The sequence below is a fragment of the Anomalospiza imberbis genome, chromosome Z (genome assembly GCF_031753505.1).
Source record: "Anomalospiza imberbis isolate Cuckoo-Finch-1a 21T00152 chromosome Z, ASM3175350v1, whole genome shotgun sequence".
Classification (NCBI taxonomy): domain Eukaryota; kingdom Metazoa; phylum Chordata; class Aves; order Passeriformes; family Viduidae; genus Anomalospiza; species Anomalospiza imberbis.
Window position 1 is genome coordinate 15,087,840 of NC_089721.1, and position 26,584 is coordinate 15,114,423.

The window sequence follows — 26,584 nt, forward strand, 5'->3', positions numbered from 1 at the left end:
TAAACTTTGACAGAGGAGACTCACCAGCATGTTTTGTACTTGCAGCTTTATGCTGCTGGAAAATTCAGTGACTTGCCTTGGCAATTCCATTTGAAGTGTACATCCAGCTTCTAGTTCAATGTAGAAGCTGTCCACTACATAGAGTTGAGGTACTTATCAATAGCTTTTTCTGTCTTTTTTTTTCCTGTTTCTTTTCCATGTACTTTCATATATTTGCCCCTACTAGGTGAGCCTCCTACTCTTGACTCCCAGGTTTTCCCCTTGATATGAACGCTAAATGTAATTGTTTGCTTGTTATGATGGTACAAAAAACATTGGGAACTTTTAGATTAGTTTTTTGTCACGGACACAACTGGCCTCCCTTAGCATCATCTCTTAATCTGTGTCAGCACTTGATGCAAGAGGTAAGAAATCAAAGGACCTTTCCTAACCTGCTCAGAAGAGATGGATCTATAATATGATGAGGCACTCGTAGTCTAGCTGCCTTATCCATCCCAAGCCTTCTGCTCTATAGTTCACACAGGGTTTTAGTATGTTACTAGTAGTAGTATTTATATTTTCTTTTCTCCATCTCATCCCATAGATGATTTTCCTCTTTGGTATGTTATTCTTCAATCTCTATCAAAATTTTAAGAATACTGTTAAGCATGCTAACAAATTGAATTTTAAGTTATCTCAATTGTTATTTAAAGAAGCCACAATATCTGTTTACAGGAAATAGCCTTAGTTCTGCTCAACAAAAATAAACTACAATGGCTTATGCTTCATTGAACTGCAATACATCTTCAGAGAGGCAGCAACATACAAATTCAAAACTCATTAAAAAGAACATTTTAGTGAGAGGCCAAAGGATAATCCAGATTTTCGCTTTGGTTTTGTCCATATACAAATTTCATAGCAGTAAGTGTCCTTATCAAAGACATGCAGGTACAACAAATTTGTTGCCAGGTACTTGGACCTGGGTAGAAGAAAAGAAAATGTGGATTGTCATCACCATACAAAAGAGACTCAAAGAAGATCAGCAAAGTTGATTAGTTCACAAGTCAGCTAGAAGCTCTCCTTATTTTAGATTCTAGACAGGTCATAATTTTAAAAATTAGTTTACTACTAAGTTCCACTCTGAAAAAATATGCCACCTAGTAGATAGTAAAATGCTACTAAAAATAATCAATGATTATTGATTGAATGTCGAATCTTTCAGTAAAGGTTAAAATTTTCAGAAAAAAACATTTCCAAAAAAAACCCAACCAAACACAAACAAATAAATAAACCAAAAACCCTAGCAAACAAAAACCCCAAAAGAAAAAAAAAAAAAAAAAAAAAAAAAAAAAACCCTGAAAAAGTCCTGGTGAATGCATTTGGAAAATAGACCTTTTCATATCCTGTTGTATGTGTTCAATGCTGTCAAATCTAAAACAAAAACCCTCTTACTCAGTTTGTTAGTTTCAGCACTAAATCAAGATTGTAAAAAGGCAAATTAGAGAAATAACACTGCTGATTAGAACTAACTTTAAATCTCCAATCTTTCTATTAGTTTAGTTTCTAAAATAACCAGGCTTACTCAGTGTCAGTATTTGATTTTTGAATCTTGGGTTGGATATTTCTGTCAAAGGAGCAGTGAAACCACAATCTAGTTTGTTAGGAAATTTGAAATGTAGAAGTGCAAATCAAAGCATGAAAGTAATGTTCTAATTTTTGTGATCACAAGGCATAAAATAATTATTATGAAAGGTGATAAAAATTAGGAAGATCGGGCATACTGCTGTGGTCCCCGCATCACAAGTACAGTCTCAGTCCAGGTCACTCAGTATCTCTAATGGAAAAGGTTATGTTTAAGGTTTAAACATATAAACAAGTAGAAAACAACTTAGGTTTCCTGTCTAACCAATGAAAATAAGGGTGTCCTTCTGAAGGTCTCTGAAGTTACTCTTTCCACCTATTTTAGTCACAGAAAATGCAGGTAGATATGACCCTCTCCACAGGGATCAAAGTCACCTCCTACTTTAATGTCCAAGTTGCTTACTTTAGGAGTGATGTTTCACTAAAACAGTAGGTACAAATTATCATCTTAAGGGACATGGGGTGAATACAATCATGGCCTTCTCCATGTGTACATGTTATAGCAACAGTTGTACTTTCTTGCTCCCTTAGAGTACTGCTTGCTTTAAATTAGGCAAGAAGGCAGCAATGGTCCTGCTAGGTTCAGGACTAATGTAAAGGGATAAGACACACTTGTGTTCTGTGAATCTCCAGAAAACCACACAGTAAAATATTACTGTAAGCATGTCTTTGCCATAATTGCAATGTGTTGTGAAATGCTTCCTGAGGCTTTACAGTTGATAGTGAAGTCTATAGGATAATAAACCCCAAACTGAGTCAGGGTGGCATATGTCAGGCACTGATGTGAAATCACAGCAGATCTTTCCAAAAGTTTAACTATGTCTTCAGAAAAAGAACCAAATTGAAAAATAAGGATGTGAAACATGCTTAACATGAACCATAAACACCACATGACCAACATTTTCAAAGCTTAAAAAAAGTTTAAGCTAAATACATTAGGGAAATTGAGAGCATAAAATTACCCATCTGTTTTTGTTTGATACCAATTGCAAAGTAAGCTGTATTTGATCATTCACTTTCATGTTTCCTGTTCCTGTGGGTGCAAATCTTTTTTAGTTTTCACTAGGCTTAAATTTTGCAATATCATGTTGTTGAGAAAATGGAATCCTCTGGATTAAAAAAAAAAAAGTGAAATAAAGAAACCTCCAAACCAACTGTCCTTCCATGTATAGAAATCTATTTTTTTTCTTCCAAGTCTGTATTCCATTCCTGCATAAACTTTAAGAATCTTTAAAAGTATGTTCAAAATTATGTGAAGGGTGAAATTATGAAGTTCCCGCTTGGAAGAAAGTGGCTTAAATTCTATCCAATTATTTGCCATGGCAACCAGCTAAACACAAAAGGGCTGGAATGGATGTAGAGTACTGCCTCTATAATCATCACTGTATGTCCTTCAAATCATGGATATGCAGCACCACTATCCCAATCTACTTCAGGGCCATAAACCTACACGGTAATTATATGCTTTGGAACACTTCTCTTAAGTGCACCAATAATATAGTGAGTGAACATGTTCTTTAATTCTGCACCTGTAAATGGGGAAAATATAAAGAAATATTTATATCAGAAAAATGGGGGGGAAAGTAAATTAGATCATTACATCATTTTTAATCTACTTTCTGATATATCAAGTCCCCACAAATTTCTAATCTTAAATTAGCTGTTAATAATCAACAAGTAAAAATGCTGGCTAAGTGTCCCTTTCAGAACTATGATATGTGCTTATAAAATGAATAAAAATAAGAAATTCCAGATAAAGGACTTCATCCCATCAGTTGTTTCTTTGCTATGGGGCTTGTTGTCTTTCCACCAGTGGATTTCTACTACTGAATTTCCATGAGTTTGCAGGGTAGTAATTTTGCAGCTCAGACTAGTGATTTGCAGAACCAGGCCCCAGGCACTGACACACACAGAGTCCGTCTTGACCTTCTAACATGTAAGTTTCTATGGTTAAGGGTTATGAGGGAGGAGGTAAAAATTGCCATTTGCCTTTCAAATGTGTTCTGGGCAATTTGGGCCTAGATTGCAGACCAAGAGATGCAAGTTCCATTCTGGTTCTGTTACTGAGCTGTTAAAGCTTAGCCTTTGTATGCCTGTTTGCCCTCCTGCTTTTCCCCAGCTCAGTGTTTGGCTTGTGAACTCAGTGGAGCAGAAACTGTCTCTAATTTTCTATTTGTACAGTGCTTTGAACAATGGATCTCCACTATGCCTGTCTGCAGGTGCTAATACAAAATATGGTCAAGATAAACCCAGGTCACCTTTGAAGTTTGTTGCTTCTATTTCAGGTATGTGAAAGGCTTGTGTGTCCTGGTTTATTTTTTCAAACTGTATTAGCTGGCTCATAAAAAAGTATTATTTGCCCCCATTAATCTTACATTGCTTGTATTCTTTGATTATCAACAGCTGTAATGATGATAATAATTAATAATGATAAGGTCTAACATCATTAATACTATAACTACATCTAATAATATTTTGCCAAACATTATATGCCACATGGTTTTTGAAAGTCAGTTCTGTTTAAACATTTGAGTCTAAGCGTAAGCACGTGTCCAATTTAGAGCTACATATCTTGTATGAGCAACCATACATTTGTATTTGTAATACTTTTTCAGACAGTGAAAGGGAGCAGCCAATGCCATGCAGGGTGGAGCTAATGTGACTGAATGATTCTGCAGGACATCAAGGCAATTTAACAGAATTAAAAGACAAAACTAAACTAAAATCCCCTTAATATTCTAAGACTCATTGATCATACCCTAGATGTTGTAGCTCCCATATAAACTTGTAAAAATGCTTTTCACTCCAGTGAGCCAACTCTTGTGTCAGGATTTTGTATTTTAGATTATATATTTAATAGTTGCAACTACTGAACTGATACGATTTAATAAAGACTCAAGATTTAATTTAGTTGCCTAAATCTCAAAGTTCGGCAAATATATTGAAACTGTGAAATCAGTGTCCTTTAAAATGAAATATATAGATAGCAGATGAAAAGTATCTGGCAAATATAAACAACACTACAAGAAACTTCATTCCTTCTAAGCAGATATCTTGATTTCTGAGAACTTTCACAGATTTTGTACTTTAAATTATTAATAGCAGCACTTACTTAACTTATTTAGAAAGAATAATCAGAAAATCTGAGACAATTCTCATCTATGCATCTCTCCTACATAAATTATAAGGTGTTAGAAAATGTCACAGCTTATGCATTCCTCCTGAACACAATAAGTCTGTTAATTCTGGTCCTTAAGTGTAAATCTCCCCCAAAACAAAGACCTTTATTTCTCTAAAATAAGACCTCTACCAAAAATATTCTAAATATTTTCTTAGATTGTTAAAATCTTCCCATCTATGATACAACAAAAGACACAAAAGTTTTAATACACATGAATATGCCATTGCTTTACTTTAAAAGGCTTAAATTAAAAAATAAGTATTACTTGATAGTATATTGTTCAGAGCTATTTTACAATTAAAAACTGTTGAAGGTGGACCAGTGATCCAGTTGGATGCATATTTTACCTAGCATAAACTGTGAAAAGACGTGTTTTCTGTGCCTGTCACACAATACATATTGTGTATGAGGAAAACCATTAGAGTTTTATGAGGCAATTTGAACTGCCTGTAAAACTGCCGAGGGCAAAACAAGTTGGATTTTTAACAACAGAGTCAAACAGAGTATGTGGTGCTTTCACTGACAATTGTCATTGCTCCACATAAAAATGGGATCTGTTTTTCAGATGTGAAATAAAAATCAAACATCAAACAATTATGATATGCACTACATTTGTTTGAAAAGCATGATCTCAAAGACTTTTTTACAGGAAATACTTCCATGTAGTTTCTGAAAAAAGAAAAATTAATCAAACACCTCAAAAAAGCAAAGTTCAGGTAAGGTCTGTCTTACCTATAAAAAGGTAATGAAAGTGTCATTTTTTCTATTCAAGTTCTTGCAAACTAATAGTTGCAGAGCCCCTGTACTAATCATCATAGCAATTATATAGAAATTATATTTCACAGACATTCGTCACTTTATTCTGAGGAATCTTAAGACATTGTGCAAGCCACATTTCCATAAAGTCATTGGGCAAGAAAGTCTTTCTTAATTGTATTACCAAAGCTAATGGTGGGTTTTGTGTGTTCTCAGAAATCACATCCCCAAGTTCTTTGGGTTACAGTAAGACTTCATTTCTTCTGTCCTATACAACAGGCATGTGATCCCTTCTTATAACCTTTATAATTTCTTTACACAATGACTCCCTTTCATACACTCACTGATTTATTATTTTCCCTTTGCCAGGAGTCAGCCTTGGCAGGCTTCCCACCTCATACCAGCGCTTACATTCACGGTGTGGTTGGCACTGTGATTTCTGCAGGGCCATGAACCTACAGAGAATGGGTGCCTCCCAGTAGCTCCTGATCTGGACCAGGTGGTTGGGTTTGTCTCTAGCACTCAGATATTTAAGCAGTTGTCTCTGGAGCAGGGGCAAAGCACAGGGTGGATGCTCATGCACATCCTAGCTCTCACTGTGTCACAGAACAGGGATGACAGCAATCACTTTGAACCACTCAGACATGCCTGTGATTGAGAGGCTTCATCTGTGACATTTAAATTTATTACCTCCTCAGAAAAATGCTTAAAAATATGAATTACTGTTAAAAAACCCCAATGACTGGGGATGTGGCTCAATAGAAGTTTTGTGTTGTATTCCCCATTTTAATTTACTTGTGTAGAGTTCACCAGTAAGTTTCTCATAAATGCTTCCATTTACGATCACTATAATGATGGCCACAATAGACACAATGGGGAATTGCTGAAGTTTTTCTAAGCAGTAATATTATGTGTATGAAACACATGGGTATATTTATAACACACATATAAGAAAAGCTATTCTACTCCAGTCTTCCAGGCTTTTTTTTGTTGTTGCAAGCCTGTGAATATTTATGAATTAATTCTTCCTGTAAAAACGTTATTGCTTAGTTATGTTAATACCTGAAGATGGGGGGGTAGGAGGTAGGAATGGCTAAAAATCTTTGAAGAGCATTGTTTCTGCAAGACTTTCATTTTTTTTCATGGCTAAATTAATAGTCTGTGTTTTCAGGCAGGATGTGTGCCTAATTGGTATTTGTGGGTGACATGATTCATACTATGCTGCTTTTATATCTTAGACACATGGGAATAAATTCCTGTCCACCACTTACAAATTTCAGCCATTTTGTGTAATGTAGCATTCATCCAGACCTGTTGGCCTTGGATATTTATACATTTTTGTTGTTGTTGTTTACCTGTTTGTGTAACTGTTTATTAATAAAATAACACAAAAGGACAATTTTAGCCTGCTTCTTCTTTCTCATGACCAAAACCTAAATCTCAAAAATTCATATAAAATTATGAATTTTTACATTCTTTCAAGAAAGGAAAAACATTTCTTAGTTCTTGTTATCACACCCCATGGTTTTCGTTTATTTCAAAGGAATAATAAGCGTAGCAGAGTAGGGCAAAAGAGTTAATTCTCATCTGGTATAAATACATAATCTTGCAGCAATACTTGATGAGTTTTCACCTTCTGTGGATTCTCAGACATGAATTGTAAACCACTGCAACAGGAAAGTTTGCTGCAGGAGCACCAGCAGATTCTTGACTGTGAAAATACAAATGATGCTTCTGTATCAGACAATTAAAGATATGCACAGCAGGGAAGGAGAGGTAATGTTTGAGATCCACTGTCCAAATGATCATAAATTCTAAGCTCTTTGCACTCTAGGACAGTAATTGATAATATTAAAGTAAGGTAACTATTAATAATTGCCAGATGACTTAATTTGCGTACATCTATAATCTTAATTACAATCTCAGAAAGAATGTCACCTTTTGAACAGACAGATGAATAAAGAATGAAAAATCAGGTCTATAGGAACTATCTCTTGGTGTCATCTAGTGGTTACATTCCCATACTGCAAAAAGGAAATTATGTGTGTAGTTTTTTTAATGTGTATATATACACACACACACACACACACACACACACACACACACACACATATATATATATATATTTTAAAAAACCCAGGTGAACACCCACACAAGTATGCAATATATTTGTTTCTGACTGAGTGGAGTAAAGGAAGCTGCCATTTTTAGCAGACAAGGCAAGAGTAGCCTTTCTCTGCTCTTCACCCTGGCCTTTTTGCTGTGTCTTCTTATGAGGTCAAGACACATTGACAGAGATCTCAGTTAGCATACACTGGTGTGAAGGTGCTGTCTGCTGCCCCTTTTAGCCTGCTTGACTGAGTGACTGGGTGTTAGAGAACATCCTCTGCCAACACACAAGGTATTTCCTCACGGGTGACCGAGTAGCACTAAGGAGATGCTGACAGATTGAAGAGACATGCCACAAATCTGATTGCACATGGCACTGGAGGAAGACAGAGCAAAAAAGGAGCATCCCCTGTCCCTCCTGTGAGCTCTGTCTGCCTCTCCATGCTTGAGAAGGGAATGGTGTGGCTGACACTGAAACAGGCAGCACTGCAAGAAATGCACTGCCATGGGGGTGCTAAAGTGACATTGAAAATAAAAAACAAAATATTTAATATAGTTTAAAGTTTTAATATAACTCTACTGGTAACAGACAAGGCAATAAACCAATGGATGGGGTGAAAATAAATAAAACTCACAAATTTTCCTAGATGTACCACTCAGGAATGTACATGATATGCAAGTTTGCAAGTCCTTTCTCAAGAAGAATAGGGCTTAGCACCAGTGAAATGTCCATAAGTATTTCACAAGGACTGTAACTTGTTTTGTTGCAGCAGGGAAGGGAAATTTACACTCCATAAAAAATTTTATTTTGAAAGGAAAAGACTGGAGTAGTCTTTAGCCCTTAGTAAGCAAACTTAGTTTGTATTTCCTTTATCCTAAGCCAAGATTTCAAAAATTTACACAGATTTTTTTTTAACAAGTGACCTGATATTCATAAAAATTTTGGGTACAGCAATAAACAATGTTTTCATGAGGTTTACTAAATGTTAAACCATTCAGAAAAATGCTTTGAATATTGATAAAATCTAACTTTTGAGTTTAGCAATCTTTACAGTATTTTGCTCAGATAAAGATCTCTATTTGAGTACCATCACCCATAATTCAAAAAATTGATCAACCCTGGTCCAACCTGAGTAAAACAGTCGAACAACAAAAGTATATAAATGAACTCAAACCCCAATATTCATTATACATAGTTATCAAAATGTGTTCTGATTATGGAAAATGGGAATATGAAAATAACAGATTATTTGAAATTTGTAAAAATTATTTTTCAGTTTCAATTGAACCCATGGGAAGATATACACAGAATCATATTCCTTGTCTATCCTTCCTAGCAGGGAAAAAGAAGCAAATACTGAGGAATATAATCGTTGAGAAATTTTCATGCTGATTAACAAGATGGCTTCAGCATCAAGTCTGTCTACTTCCCAAACACTTCTGGAGCCAGGTCTAGATATAAATATGAAAGCATGAAGCAGACATCGTATTATGCCCCATCAGACAAAGACTCTATGGTGCCACTGGCAGAGCAGCACTGAAAAGCACCAAAGTGCTCAAGACCCCATCCTTCCTTCTTCTCACACAGCTATTGGGGTAGCTACTGTCATAGACACAAGACTTGCCAATCAAGCACTGAAGCTTTCTAGACTTCCTAAACACAAGGTCTGAATCCCTGTAGCTGTACTTGTAGGTTTTCCTTCAATTTTAGCATTTTCACTGGCTCATAAGAAGCCTCACTTCAGGCTGGAGTTCAGTAACATTATGCATGGCACATACATCTAGCATCTAGAGACTTTTAAAAAATTCAGCCTGAAATGCTTTTACATTTTAAACCTGATTAGAAATAACTCATTCAGATGGATGTTATGCAAGGGCACTAAAATATTTACTGCACTGTATAAAAATAACTGCTCCAAATACTGAATTTTATCTGTAGGTGGAGAGGGAAACTATCCAACTAAGCCAGCAAAGAAATTAGAAAGAAGACAAATTATACAATTACATATGCTTTATCAGGCTGATTGAAATTCACCTGTAAGAATTTTTTTGTCCTGTTAAGGTTACCTCATAAATTGTCACTGTTATCTTGACTATAGCAAATCATTCAAGCAAGAGTTTCTCATTTTGCTTGAGTAAATGTGAACCAATACATTTTTATATATGCAGAGAGAGAAGCAGTCCCTTATTGCTTTAATCTTCTAGACTTTTTTTGAATTGGGGATTATAACAACATTAAATCTCTTCAGTATGAAAAAATAACCCTTCAATATTATCAGAATGGACTAAGTTATTTCTCTTATTTTTCTGGAATATATTCATTATATAATTGAAGTGATATTTGCTATACATATCAAGGCAAAATGATTGCTGCAGTTTCCTGTGTACCAGGATGTAGCACAGGCCTAACCTTTGTGTGTGCTTCAAAAAGTCCTGTGCTCCTCAGTTGGAAGGAAACCCCAAGGTCCTCCATGGAATTTTTGACTAGGTTGGGAACAGCATGCTGGGAGAGCCTGTCCCAAAAAGGGCATACAGGGATTGTCTTTTCTTTGTGGTTTTGGTATGGTACCAAAACTGAATTTTAGTTTTGTGAACAGTACATTTAATCTCACATTAGATTTAAAAATAATTCATGAAGCATTTTAAATGGATAGGTGGCATACAATGGGTACATATGGTGCATACAATGGGTACTTACTGTTCTAAACTGTCCATGACTATAGCCGGATTTTGACATACATTTTTTTAAACAACTTCAGCAATTTCTTTTCCATGTGTCAATATTGCATCCTGATGTCTTATAAATGTTAATAGAATTTCTTTATGGAAACAAACCTAAAGCTGAGACTTGGTAATTTGATTGCAAAGACAAAATTATAAAACATATTCAAAGAGTTGTCAAGAATAATGGGATTAAAATCTTGATTTAGCTTTTATTTCTGGCTTCTTAATCCTTGATTTCATTTAGTTTCATTTAGTTTATTCTGAAGGGATGAACTGAAACTAGGTGGAACAACATATTTTTCATGTGCCTGAACCTGAGACTGAAGATGAGAGCAATAGTCAGGAAAGTCTGAGGTAACAGGAATTTACAAAGCAAGATACATTGATGTAAAAAGATGGAAATAAGGAAGTTGCTTTAAAAAAAACTTTAAATCTTCTGTATGAAGACTAAAGGAAAAAATCTTTTACAGTGAAGACTCCTAGTCTTTTATCAAATAATGAAAATAACAGAAGTCACATTAAGTAAATACATACACACATAGTTCATTGCTATTCATTACTAGCAATAGTGCTTCACTCAGAAAAATACATTGTATACATGAGCAGAATATACACCATCTGCTATAATTGTTTTATCTTCTTTTTTAATTCCAGCATGCTTTTACAAGTAGATTGTATATAGCTTAAAGCCAGTGATTTTTTGTTGCTGCATGTAGGAGTTTTGCAGAACTATTTAAAATATATATAAACAGGTTTTTTTTCTATGCGCATGCAAACTAATTTTATCTCATAAAATGCCACTAAGAGACATAATTTGGTCACTAACAGCCATTTATATGATGTAACATGCTGTTTTATATGGACAAGTTATGGCCTTAATCAAATTTGTGTAGAAAAAAATAATACTCGGAAAAATATGAAGGTAAGACTTTGGATTTATTTTAAGAAAATGGAACACATTTCTGATAGAGAGATCTTGTAATTTTCTAGTCTTAGGACTTAGAAACTTTGACAAAAATGTGATCTGTTAATAGCAGGACTCAAAAAGTGCCTAAAATACAAAACCTACTAATTCTGTCATTATTTTAATTGAAGACATGAAGTTTTTCCTAATCTAAGACCCAATGATACCCGCAAAAAATCCAGTAAAATTTCCTAATCTGTCTGACTGGAAGATATATATTCTTTGTTCTCTTTGCTGCTCTTCTACTTTCCTCTACTCTTTAATGCGTCTGTTCAAAAGGGTTATTTTACTGCACTTCCCAAATAGAAAATTAGGTTAAAGGAACTCTACTTCTTTCTAAAGGTAAATTGCATTAAGTGCTGACCCAGAGGCAATGTGATATAATAAGAATACTTTTTGTAACTTTTCTGCTGTGTAGTCATAACCTGATTTTTCTCTAAACACAGGGAAACCAAGGTTATAACTCAGGAACTGAAGTACTAACAATATTTTTTTTTTTTTCAAATTTAACATTGTAGTGTAGAGATAGAAAATGGCTGTATATAGTCCACTCTTTCTCTTGATGTTTAGCACCTTCTTATGTGATTAATCTCACTGGAAGAAAAAAAGAGATATGCTTCTATTTCCCACTTTAGAAATGAAACTGAACTGTATAGGGCATCTCATCATAAATATTGTAGAGAGAATACCTTTAAAGCTTCATTCAGAGCAGCAAAAATCACTGCTGGTTTAGGTGCTTTGTATGCTTCTATAAAGAAATTAATTTCTGCCTCATGACATCTGAAAGAGGCAAATAGTAGGTGCTGAAAGTTTTACAGTATTGCATATGCTCAAAAAGGCCTTATTAAATAAGAAGCGCAGAACTATGAACAGCAAATTTCAAAACACAGGAAATATATTTGTGGTTCTGGTCATACAACAGAATCTTCAGAAGTTATATTGTATATTCCGCTTTATGATTTCTGATGATATATTAAATATAATACTAATGAGTAACAATAGCTACTCCCTACTCCAATAGGGTTATCCCAGTTAAAAAGACTATTTAAATTTAATTCCTTATATCAAGTTTTCTAATTCAGAAATAATGCCAAATTAAATTTAGGTTAAAACTCAGAGGATTAATCAAAGTCCACTGACTAAAAATATTTTTGTATGTTGATTATTTTCTGATCATTCGTTAGCTTTGTATCAATGTAGAAAAATTATATCAAAATTCTCACTATATAAATTATTTGGTTAGACTAATTTGTCTATGCTGAAGCTGATCTTATAAGCATAACAGCTACAGTGAAATTTTGTTGTTTATTTAAATTTTTTTCCTAGGAATATTTCTCCTAAAGGAATGTGTCAAAATGTGTAAAAATTTTCTCTTGCTCCATCTATCTCTGTTTTTGTATTTCTTGCATGCAGCATGCCTTTCTACTGAAGGAAGTAGATACACACTTTTTACTTTGACATGAAGGTCTTCTCACTATATCAGTTGGTGTCCTTTGGTCTGCACTTTATTGATTAAAGTTCCGGTGTAGGAGGGGCTTGCAGCTACCTCCCTAATCTTTAGATTTTAGTCTAAAGTTCATCTAAAGTCTTTGGACTTGACTGTCTCTGCATGTTTTGTAGGTCCTTAATTTCTCACATTTGAAAAATATTTGTTAAAAAGCCATTAAAACAGTAATTGAAAACAAATTTCCTTATGTTTTGCAGTAAGTTAGTAAGGGACAGGTATTAATACTCTAATTCTTCGCATGGATTCACATTTCTGGAAAAGTTGTTCATAATCAGTACCGGAGCAGCTGCCACCAGTGTCCAAATTCAATCTAAGCTGTATAATATAGTTTCATATCTTGTCAATTATGAAATCCACATACATAAAAGCAATAATCTGTATTCATGCATATCATCAAAAGATTTGAGTTTTTTTTTTTTTCTGACCGTAAGCGTATTCACTTATTGCTGCAATGGTAATCTTTCCTCCAGTTCCTACATCAGCTGAATCTACAGTGATGTTCTAGAGCTACGTGTAGCACCTATCTATACAAGACAAAAGTTTTAAAAGTATTCCAGTTAATATATTCCAGCATGGGAAGAACAGAAAATTGAATTATACTCCCTTCTGTTTGAATAAAGGGTAAATCTGATCAAGTAAATTATCTGGGACATTAATTTGATAAACAAAAATTAGCGCATATCGCATCTGAGTAAAATTCTGACTTTTCACTAAATAGTATTAATGCTTAATTATCTTGAATTATAAAAAATGCATAGCATCTTTTGAAAAGAAACTGTATATCTCTATATATGCATATATCCCATTTATATACACAGAGAATGAGAGATATCAGTGTGGAATCATATATTAGTAATGCTATTATTTAAAAAGTTTGAAAATGTCACAGAATGACAGAATTAATTCCATCTCCTCAGACACTTACAGACATAGATGGTGTTTCTTCTCACTGGTTTCTTCTCGAAGCTGAACAGGCCCACCTCCCTCAGTCTCTCCTTAAAGGAGAGATTCTCCAGTCCCTTCATCATCTTTGTCACCTTCCACTGGACCTGCCCCAAGAGTTCCATCTCTTTCATACTGGAGAGCCCTGAACTGGGCATAGAATTCCAGATGTGCTTCACCAGGGCTGAGCAGAGAGGTAGGATCACATCCTTCAGCCACACCTTGCCTCAGGTTGGCAATGCTCTTCCTGATGCATCCCAAAGTGTTTTGGCCCCAAGGACACACTGCTGGCTCATGGACAGCTTGTTATCCACCAGGACCCCCAGGTTCTTCTCTGCAGTAGGTCAGCACCTAGTCTTGCTGGTACCTGGGGTTCTTCCTCTCCATGTGCACTTGCCTCTGTTGAATTTCAGATTGTTCTTTGCCCAGTTCTCCAACCTGTTGAGGTCTTTCAAGAATGTGAAAGAACATGTGGTCAGTCCAATCTTTACAACAAAGGTAGTGAAGATATTTTGGGGCTCTTTCTTCTTTACATAATATAGAGCCCAATCCTCTCCTAACTTATGATGGGTTGTTGGGTTTTGGGGTTTTTTACCTAACAAACAGTAGTGAATTTCTATAATTATTCTTAATCTGCACTTATACAATCAGAAAGAGTCAAACACACAAAACCAACGCAATATCAAAGTTAAGAATTCCCAAAGAGTTTCAGAATTTTGTCACAGACATTATACTCACAGAATTTTTTTCCAGACTATTTTGCATTAAATATCTTAACATTTCTAAAATAATTTTTGTGATCCCCAGTGATATAACTGTGCAATATTGACTTAATTTTCTTGAGCCTAGAGTCATAGTCTTGATCTCTGAGTGACAGTATTTGATGAAAATTAGAATGCTAATGAGCATTATTACCACATAGATATACAGCTTCTATAATAATGTAGACAAATAATTTTTTTTATAGTGAATCCCTGAGCAGTCATGGCAAAAGAACTCCGTCATGTCCTTTCCCTGACAAATATTATTATTGCTAAGTTAAAAATTTGGCTGCTGTCACTGTGACCTTAGCTGACCCCTTAATTTCCTGAGTTCAAGTCCAATTAACCTTTGGGAAGAAGCACAACTGCTCTAACCAGACAAGTCAATAGAATCCAATAGTAATCATTTCATTTTCTGGTTTGTCAAAGGGCAGTGGTCCCACCTCAACCGTTTCACACAAAGGTGGTAATTTATCAATGTTTAGAATGATCTGTACTGGACCATACCCAGCCCTCTCTCAAGTGCACTAATCAATTAAACAGGCTGTATCTCAGTCATGCCACCCTGTGTGCTGCCACAGAAGAAGGCGCCAGTTGAAAAATTACTCTCCTCTTGTGATATTTGCTGGTTTAGTTTCAGGAATGAAAATATTGATATACACATCAAGCTGTTGTTACCACAAGAGTCTTGAACTAGATCTATGAGAGTATGGTGGGAAAACCTGTCTGGTGTGAAAAACTATTTCTCAGCACTGTCTGTCTTCCCTCACCTCCTTGTACATGTGTAGCTGCTGTTGAGTTTATTCAGAGTTAGCCATAGCTTAATGGAGGAAAAGAGTCCCAGGAGAGTAGGAGGAAAGCAGGATTAATTAAAGTTGGCTTCAAGATTAAAAATAGGAAAGAGGAAAAGAGACATGACAATGTTCTAATACTTTCTGTCTTTCAACTCTGACAGGGCTGGGAGAGCAGCCCCAACTCTCACACAAAAACACTGTCCTCAGTGTATGGCTCAGTGTGCAGGGGGGAGACACAGTGACAACCACACTGAAGGCAAAGCTGGAGTGATACTACAATACCTGTCTTTGCATGACCACCTGAATATTTAATGCAAGTGGGTGAAGAAAAGCTGGATTGTGTGGCAGTGGTTTGTCAATAAAGAAAAAGGGCAGAGGGCGGTTTCTGGTGGGGTCAGGTCTAAATGTTTGGTCCTAAGAGAAACATCAAAGTGTTTACCTTCTCCAAGGTGATGATCAGGTTCTGCTGGGCTCTTGAGAAAAAAGAGGGAAATAGGAATTGTCCTAAGATTTAGGAACACGGAAGTTACGTTCTTCTTCCCAGAGCAATCAAAGATGAGAAAAATGTTGGATGAAAATGCAGAGCACTTACCTAGATACTGAATTATGGGACCTCAGGTTTGATGTCATGGTTAAGAGAGAACTCCCAAAAATGTTCAGAATTGGCCAATATAACTGAAACATATTTCTGGGAAAAAGTCTTAGTGAAAGTGGCACCAAATTGATGGGAACAAGGAACTTACTGAATTTTTCATTTACTTCTTCCAAGTCCCTCATTTGTATAACACAGTTGAACAAAGAAAGGGTAATTCTGGAACTTAGATGGATGAAGCTTTTGCAGTAAGTGAGCAAAAAATGCACAACCTAACCAAGTGTATGCTTAAATAATAAACTTGATTTCCAGTTAATTATTGTCTGGTTGTCTAAATTAAATAAGATATTTTTAATGCTTCACATATCTAAGTATTTTTTCATTGACCTATGAATTCATTAATTTGTAGCAGTATTTGACAGTTATAAGATAAAGACCCTAAATTCTTCATTTGTTAAGAGCACTAGCAACATTTTTATTAACAAAGCTAAGTTTGCAATCATAACAAATCTTCAAAACACAATTGAAGCTATTTTTAATTTAGCTCTCTCTTGATTATTGTCATACAGAATACACAAAGATGGTAAAAAAAAAAAACCTTTAAATTAGTTTTGCAGTTTCCTACTGTCCTATATTAAAGGCAACCTAATAGAATTTATAGGAGTAGAACCCTTTTAGGCAGCACTCTTTGTATTTTTTATTAAGTCCATACTTGCAGAATCTACTTAATGTCAATTTTGTACAATGGTAACACTGCACAGACTATTTTATTTTAAACCTGCAGGACACAATGATAAATTGATAATTGACCCCAAGGCCATAGCAAATAAAGAAGCCCTGTTTTTCATTAGTACAGTATTACATCGTTGTTAGGGGAAAGAAGAGCGATGCTAATTGGGTACTGAGGAGTTACACAATTAAGAAATCATCCATGGTTTTAATTTCACATGTTTACGGCTGCAAATTTCCTAATTGTGAGCAGTAAAATAAAATAAGATTAATGTGAGATACAATTATATAAAGCTGCACCATCCAGAAGCAAGTTACAGCCTTCTGTATTTGACTACATGTTCACTAGTGGTATAGTCATCAAATATACTGTACTTTTGCTTTTGTGTCTCTGCTCCTCTAAAGTTGTAGTATTACTACAGGCTTCAGTTGTCATAGGATCCAGAGGACAAATACTGTGGTTTTTTGTTAAAAATTGGGGTGGTTATTTTAAAAAGAACTCCAGAGCCTCCTGTTGTAAATGAGCTTACTCTGTATCAGGCTTTCTTACGCTAAGACCAGAGCTGATAACATTTCTATCTGAACCAGGCTGATGCTGTGATGAAAAAACATGGATTCATTCATTCATGGTATATCAGTAAAATATATCAATATTTTGTTTATTATTTATTAACCAACTTGTTATGTTTGTACATTTTCCCAAGCATTCTAAGTTTCAGCACCTTCTCTCACATGAAACTAGCTGTGACTGAGACTGCTCAATTAAGCACTCTTTAATTCAATTCCTGATTACTTCTTTCCCTCTCCAGCATTTTTGAGTTCCACTAGCTCACGCATTAGTCTCGTTGCAGTTTGTATTTTTCCCAAGCTCAGAGCTAGGCTTTGTTTGTTCCTGAATTACACCTTTTTCCCACAAAGGCGGTGTGATCATGATCGCAGCAGCACAATGTTCCTGTTTGGTCTAGTGAAGCCCTAGATCAGTTACAGTGGGAAGAAGGGGACATGTTCTGACTACGTGAAAGAGCAACTGATTTAGGGAAGAATGTTTAATAATATAAAAACTAAGCAAATCAAAAGTATATTGTAAAATTTAAGAGCCAGGCAGTAATATGTTCAGGTCACTCAAGCATTGATAACACCATCCCAAAGGAATTAAAAAGCTCAAATGTAATTAAATCTCTAGGTTCTGAAAAGCCAGTTAGTGTAACTTGTTTTGTCACATGTGGGTAAAGCAGAAAATAAGCATGTACACAAAGTACAAGGAGAGTTTTCTCAGGAGACTTATCCTAATCAACTAATATTAAATGCAAAACGCACAAGAAAAGGAAGTAGCTGAAATAAATAGTAGCTAAACTAACTAAAATATATAAAAGGGGAAAATGTTTAGATTTTTTATGATTTTTTTTTAATAGTGATTAAAAATACACTTCAATCGTAAGTCAGGGGTAAATTTGTTCAAGCTGAACAATTCACAGAAGGACATAAATCAGATATGTTCTGAGCAAAATACAACTTAACAAATTAATCTAGAGCAATCCTTATGTGGAAGATAATAAAATTTCACAATTTATTAAAGGTCCCTGCTTTGATTAGTGATAATACCACAGTAGCCAATATTTTTGCTATGTTATTCTCTAGCATATTCTTAATTCATGATTTTTGCACTCTCTTTTGCCTCTCAGCACAACTTCCAGATCTAATCTATGATACACTTGAAATTGTATTTTGACTATGACTGTCTTTCCTTTCAGTGCTATACTAAAATTAGCTCCTTAAAATGATAAACATTATTATAATAATAAGAGAACTAATATTTCCATTGTGTGGAATATTCTTCTTTAAAAGAAGGTGTTAGGGAATGGGATAAAAAGCTGTGATATAGTGCTTTGGAGATGATGCATGACCCCTGTGACTGGTTCCAAGGCTGTTCAACAGACTCACCAGCTGTCTGTTACAGACCTTAGGAGATTGGGAACCCATAGCCCACCCACCTGGCCTGTCAAGGTCCTTCACTGAGGAAACCCTGGGAACCAAGAAAAGAATAGATCCATAATCCAGACACCAACCAAAACACTCTTACTTACACCTATGCAGAAAATACTTGGCATATGGATGTGCAAGTCTGTGGCTGCACACAAGTCTTATTGTGACGGAGTAATTCAGATGAGTAAGATAATGGTAAATGAAAACAGTTGATATTTCAAAGCAGCCCTTCCTCTCGGACCAGCATTACTTCAGTTTCACACAGCTTAATTCCGAGCTAAACAGAAGTAAGGTGGTGGGTGTTGTGCCAGCTGTTACACCTGTAGAAAACAAGACAGGTGAATGGCATCGATACATCTATGTCTCATCTCAACACTCCACATCCAGTTTATGAAGTGAGAGGAAAAGAGGATGAACCCATTTGTGATGCTCTTAAGAGATCACCCATGAGGATGATAGGCAGCTATACACCACTATCCTTTGAATTATATTTAAATTGTATTATTAATATTGGAAATAGCCGACATGTTTGCTTTAGTCTCAACTTTAAGATCAAAGTAACTTGTAAATGCATAAGGAATGGAAATTAGACTCATATATAGCATGGCATGCTTAAAAGTAGCAAGTGCCTTCTTTTCTTTTTGTTCTAAGATACACTTTAATATAATTTCAACATATATTCTCAGAGAATAGCTAACAAGTACAGAAACCTTATTAGGTTCACTGGAGTGCCATACCATATATTTCCTTTGGTAAAGTACATTTCCTGTCTTGCAATATTGTTTTGCATAAATTGTACTTTGTGCTTTCTGTACATAAGGCAATATGACTCCACATCTATAGAAAATTTGCCTCCAAAAGCAATTCAATGCTTTGTTATCAAACTTTCAAAATGTTTTGAGGATGGTAATGGAACAAAAAATGCACACTAGTAAGTATGTATTAAGAGAATAGCTATAAGTGACTAATAAAATATTCTTTGGAATCATTGTTTTTGTACACTAATTGAAATGAATTGCCAAACTGTTGCAATATATGTGGCACAGATTTTGGAAGCCTTTATTTTACGAGTGGGCTGCTCAAAAAGAAAAGTTTGTGTGATGGTACGTTGTGTTCTAGCATCAAAATGCAGACCATTCAATCCAAGAAGAACATGACAACAACAAGCAATTCAATTACACTTGTAGATTTTACCAAATAGCTCTCTTTAGTAGACCTACAGCTACATGAAGCAGGAAAAAAACCCAAAAGTGTTCTGTACTTGTCTTTGGCTAATCTGTTGTCTCTATAATAAGTGTGAAATCTCTAAATATATGCACATTTACTACAAGCAAACAAGCTGTCCAGAATCTAATTAGACAAAAATCTGCCCATCTGTTCTGCATTATCATGGGGTTTGTTCACATGTATGTTGTCTCATTACTAAAAGGCGGAAAGGCAAATTGAATTGAGCTGGACTTCCTCTTAAAGTGGGATCAGGACACTAAGCCAGACCCTTGCTGTGAGCCAACAAAGCACTACTGGGAGAAAGAGGGATGAGAGAAGTTTCTTTTTTCTGCAGCTACATGCCCAGTGCTTACCATGAGGACTAAGGGGGTGCTAATGCCATTGTTTGGCACAATAGGACACACACTACAACCATATAACCCTTGTTTTCAATTCAAATTGTTTGCTTTTTATTGTCATCCCATGTGTCCCGTGCATATTACTATCTGCCTGCTATGGTATGCTGCATTTCAGGCATAAAGCTTGGTTAACCTAAGCTGGAAAGTTTCATTAAAACTAAGCTTCCTTATAAAAAATAATTAGAATAATGTCTATTTTTTTCTAAAATTATATTTTAATAACTTAATCAAGGTATTAAAAATGTTACTCAAGGCCACAGGCTACTGAGAGTAATTTGTATGGAAATAGGAAATTTTATATGAACATGCTTATTTGCATATTTTCTAATCACTTACATGATTAATACTTAGCACTTACAAGCATTTGTGTATATCTCCCATAAGGGCACTTTGCATCAGCTGTAAACTCTATTGTTTCTGAAAATAAGAATTTCTAGTGGACTGTTGCTACACTCGTTAAACAGAAATGAAGAAGATTTTAAATGAACAAATACTTTGAAAATTAGAAGTTTTTGATGATTAAGGAGGATCAGTACTAATATACATTCAAAAATTGGAGTATGTATGGAAAAACTAAAATATATTTCAATCTGTTGCATAGTTCTAATTACTAAAGCATTTGAACATATAACTAACTTTAATTCACTAATCCTGCTTAATGACAGCTCCTTGAAAAATGTAGGACTTGGGTGCCAGGTCATCTCCCAGAGGAGGATAAGCCCACTTTTCCTTCTGCTGCAAGGGACTGTATACCTCACTCTCTGGAGTGCAGATCACCTGCTCTCCTCTGGTGCTATTTGTCACTGATCAGATTGACAGAAAAACTCTATTGTTTAGAGTTTATTATTGTTTATTGTATAGTATTTATTGTTTAGAGTTTATTAGAGTTTATAAACATAAGTGAAGAACGGTCTGCTTAGCATACTGCAAAGACTGTTAGCATAGTTTTTATGCTAGTGATAGGCAGATAAACCTGGATGTAGGCAAGAGAGTGGAACTTATCTCCTGTTTATCTGCCCTCTGAGCAGAAGGAATTTGTACAGATGATTCAGGCTGGATCCTCCTGTGCAGCACTCCAGTTTCCTGGCATACCTCGTTATATCACCTTCTCCATCCTGATGGCATACTAGCCAAGGCAGGATATTTTTCATCCAATAATGGCTTTGTGTAGAATGGAAAAAGGGGTTTGGGAATAGGAACCAGTAACAAAGATTATTTAAGACAGCAAGAAGTTATATGTTTTCAGATAAGCTAAGAAGAGCTAGTGGCACATGAGTGAATAAACAAACAGATTTGAACAGAAAATGAAAACTATTTTACAGAGCATATGACAGAAGTTACCATGTTTAATTTCCAATGTTGTCACATTTAATTTCCAATATTGTCATTTTGTTCTAGAAATATGAAGAATCCCCCAAAACTTCAGAATATATCACAAAATTATCTCTCCATAGAAAGTAGAGTCTCTTTTGAAGTGTAGAAGTGAAGGATGGCTTGTGCTATGGAAAAGAGGAGCAAGAAGACTGAAGGGGAGGAGTAAATTGTTGCATACAGGTGGAGAATTGGAGACATTAAAATAAGAAGAAACTTAAAGAGAGAGAAATATTTTCTTTAAGGGAAAAATTCAGTTTTAATTATCTTTCATGATGCTTTTAACCACATATATTATAGAAAAATACAAAACAGTTTGGAAGATTTTCTTGTGGATTTATTTGTGCATACCCACATTTCTGCTGGAATGAGAGCAGCTGTAATATCTGAAAAGGCACAAAAAATACAAATCCATAAGATGATCAACAAAAATAGGTGCTCTCGTAGCTTTCTCTTTAATTTTTTAAAACTATCATTAAACATTTTATTCTTTCTTCTCTTAGTACAAATATATGTAACACATTTTGGCTGCTGTGATGTATATAGAGGATTAAAATATTCCTCACAATACTGTATTCATCTTATATACATACTTTATGGACATTATTTATTTTTTGATTGCTTTTCACAATTTTAATATTATTCTTGCAGCTAACCAGAATACAACCAGCACAAGGGTGGCAAAAAAACTGAACTATATATTTACTCTTTCTCTGTTGACATAATACTGAAGCTAACTTCAGGTTTTTCTGTCATCTCTATATAATGTATTCCTTATACATGTGCTGTGTAAATCATTAAAAAAAAAAAGATTTTCCTTTTCAGCATCCTATTATTTTGTCTTTATTTACAGAGGTGGAACTTAAGGCAAGTTTACAGCTTCCACATAAATACTCATTTGCCAAAAGAAAACAAAATATATTTTGCCTTTAGACAATCTGCATTGATATATTGAAATAGCAGGGAAGGGGGAAAAAAGGCTCATAATGCTTCATTAGTTAATTGTGCAGAGCACAGCTCTTTAGGGGTAAACAAGTGAAGGACATTTGCTGAATGGTCTATGCCCATCATGCATATTATGGCCTAATGGTGCTAGTAATGGTAGGAGGCTCCTGGAGAGTCATCTGTCAAATTAGCACACTGAATTATTTATTGCCTCAGAGTAAAATCGAGAAAGGGAGCAGCTGAGATCCATTTGTAAGAAAATACAAGATAGAGAAACAACCCCTCCCCAAAATTGTAGTACAACTGCTTTGCACGTTCAGTTATGTCACCAGTATTTGTAAACATCAACAATATTTAAATAGTGTATATGTGCAAAGATATTGGGATGTGCATAGACATTCTAATAAGCAATTAATACTACACATATATACATTATCTTCATGTATTTATATGCACAGGTGATTTGCATAATGCTAATTATAATAATTCTTGTTAATGTAAGTGTGATCGAACTTATTTATACTATATTTTGTACGCTAAACACGGAATGTAAAAATAGATATGTAAAATGCATACAGTATATAATACATGTTATATATTTTTAAATTAAAAATTATAAAATGAAAGCGTATAAATGTGTTAAATACTGTGCTTCAGATGGAAGTACACTCCTTCTGCAAATGTCAGAATGTATGTTCTTAACATATCATATTAAAGCTATTTCATAAAAACATGAAGTAATTTTTTCAATCACTGAAGACTACATCTCTTACTGCATCTGCATCTGGAGATTAGGAAGATATGCATGATATTTTAACACAAAAAGAGTTGCTGCTGGAGTTCCTTACTGTCAATAACTTGGAATTAATCTTTATTGCTCAATATATCTTTTTCATTCCCTTCTGTCTTTATCCACTGTAAGTTATCAAAGTCATGGTAACTTTCCAACACTCCTGATGATGAATGTGTACCATGAATAGCTCTTCAGCCCCTGGTGATTTTAATGACACCCAAGTGTCTTGTATCTTAATTACCGGTCAGGCTGTACCTCTGCTTTCCTCAAAGTTGTTCAAGTGAGATTTTTGTGAGGTCTGACATTGTAGAAAGATATGTGCTATGAGTTATCACTAACCTGTTGAAGGTACTTGAGACTGCATATTAACTTAATGACTTCACACAGTACACTTCAGTAAGGCACTGAACAGTTCTGTGAACCATTTCGTCATGAATGTCAATGGTACTGACCACAAGAATACAGGTAAACACATTCATACATGCTCTGCTACCTTTAAAATAAAAAGAAGAGATCTCTTAAGAGAATATTTACAGATTATTTATTTTCTTCTAAAACCTGACAGCTGCATTTTAGTATTTCAGACATCGACTTTTCAGAAGAGGATATTGCCCTTCAAATACACAGATTTATTCACTTAGTCTTAGTTCATAGATTTATTCTCTAGTCTTAAAAATTTGTTCAGTTGCTAGCTTAATTTGATTTCCCATGATGATATAGAGCTGAAAGTGGGATTTTGAAATCTTTCTTATGAGGGTACTTATTATTAAATATTCTTGAAGATTTTATAGACATAATTACTGCTTAGCTGATAACTTTGAAGTTTCTATAGTTTGTTTTCCAAATTAAAATATATCTTTTGGGGGAAAGCAGGATCTTCCACAAAGATCCTTCCTGTTCTTCCACAAAAGAACACTTTGTAACTTTTTTGCTGTATTATAGAGACTGTTCTGTGGATAACTTACGTAACTTACATAACTTACAATATATTCCATATTAGCTAGTAATGACTACACAGAGAGTTTAATACTTCAGACAAAGGTGTTTTATATGCTTGACTATCTCTAGAAAGAAATGCAACCAAACATGTAAATACATATTTATGTGATTTCTTTTTCATTTTGGTTTCAATATTCAGTTCAAAGGCTCAGCATTTCTTGTTCTAAATATAATTTAGCTCCTGCAGCACCAATATTTTGAAACTTCTACCCACACTTCAGGTATGAGGATAGTAAAGATGGAAACCTTGGGTGTGAAGGAAGAGAGCCTCTTTTCTCTTCAGCACAGCAAAAGACATGCTGATAACCAGTACTAGAAATACCTCCTGGTATGAGTGCCATGTGAAGTGATTTAGTTAAAGGAAGCACTTATACTGATAAATGTCTGGAAGTCAAAATTGTTATTAATATTGACGATCAAATTTATTGTGGTACTTTAAAGAAAATACCTGTGATCCTGAAAATATTTTTCTTCATTTTCTCAGACTTTATGCTTAAAGGCATCACTCTCTCCTTTTATTTCCTCTGTTTCCCTTTCCTTACTTAGAGATTCTTTCATACACATACACAGTCTACAATGTTGAAATTTTTATGCATATATGCCCTGAAATAAAAATCACTAAGATACCATTTCAAAAATGAGTTCATAGTTGCTTAAAACATATAGTATGAACTAGAATTCTAGCACTTCTAAAAATCCTGTCACTTAGATGTAAGCTTCCAGTATTTTTGTTTAATTGTATATGATTTGTATAAGAAGTAAAATTAGCAATAATGACTGGACTAGGAGAGGAAAAAAAATACTTGTCTGTATAACACCACATAATTGTTCCTCAATATTTCATGTCTAGAGGGCTTGACTGCTTGATTATTATACATTTGAATATACTTTGTCTAGAAATGTGGCCTTAGAATAACATCTGAATTTCTTAAAACCAAAGATTTTTACCTGTCAATCTAACATTTCATTGTATGTTTTCCTCTCATAGAGAGAATAAAATTATACTTCTTCTCCATGTTCACAGCCTAGTAGAGACAAGAAAGCACAGAAGTAATAAATACTTGAATTACCTTCAAGTGCATATGACAACTAGACCATAACCTAAGTGCTAGTGGATAGGTAGTATTTAGCTGCTCAAATCCACCTACAGTTGAAAGAAAGGAATTTATCCTGTGAAACAAGGACAACAAGATATAACTGCCATTTATTTTCTAGTAAAATAGGAAAGCATTTTCAGTGGCAGAACCCCAGTGAAGCAGCTGACAAAGCAATGGATAGTAAGTCCTACTTTGATTAGTGTCTTGTAAGCTGTTAATCTCCCATAAAGGTCTAAAGTAAATGTACTCTGCAGAATGTACTGTTTACATGTCTTTGCAACAAACAACCTGTGCTTGTAAACACCTGGCATCTGCTCAGGATCACACAGGAGCAGAGCCCGCTGGATTTGCATTTAAAACTATTATTCCAGGGATAAAAAAGCCAAATGAAAACTGAAGAGTGCCAATTCAGAAGCACAATAAAAATCATTTCAAAAAGAAGAGCTAAGACCTTATCTTGTGTAAAAAAAGAACCATAGGCACAAGAGAAAGCCTATTTGTATTTTAATTGTCAGCTGAAGCTTGATTTGGAAACCAAAATATTTGATAATAACAGATTTTCAGTCTTAGTTTGTTGTCACAATGCTTCAGTTCTGTCAGCCTTTTTTCTGATGAATTTTATTTTGCTTCCAGAAGACCTGCTGGAATTAATCCAGCTGTGCAAAGGCAATTATTTTGCATATGAGCCTAGATTAATGATTGCTGTAGAGCAGATATTGATCTTGGGGAGGCCATATTCTGATGACTGATAATACAGGGGCTATTCTGTAATGTATCATACACTATCACATGTTTGATCTGCATTAAGCAATGATACATAACCAGTTCAAAGTTTATAATAGTGTGAAGTTTTCATATTGGATTTGTCCTAGCTGCAGGAAGGCTGGATAAACAGAAAGACAGTGCAGCATATTTGAGTGTAGCAGACAGGTGCTTTGCATCATGAGGCTACAGTTCTTTAAAGAAGGTGCAGGTGGCTTTTAACTCTTATCAAGTTACAGTTGCAACAAGTACATCTACTTGATCCAGTTATCTTGACTATGAATCTGCATCCAAACTTCAGTTCTCTGACTGCATGCACTGCACATGCAC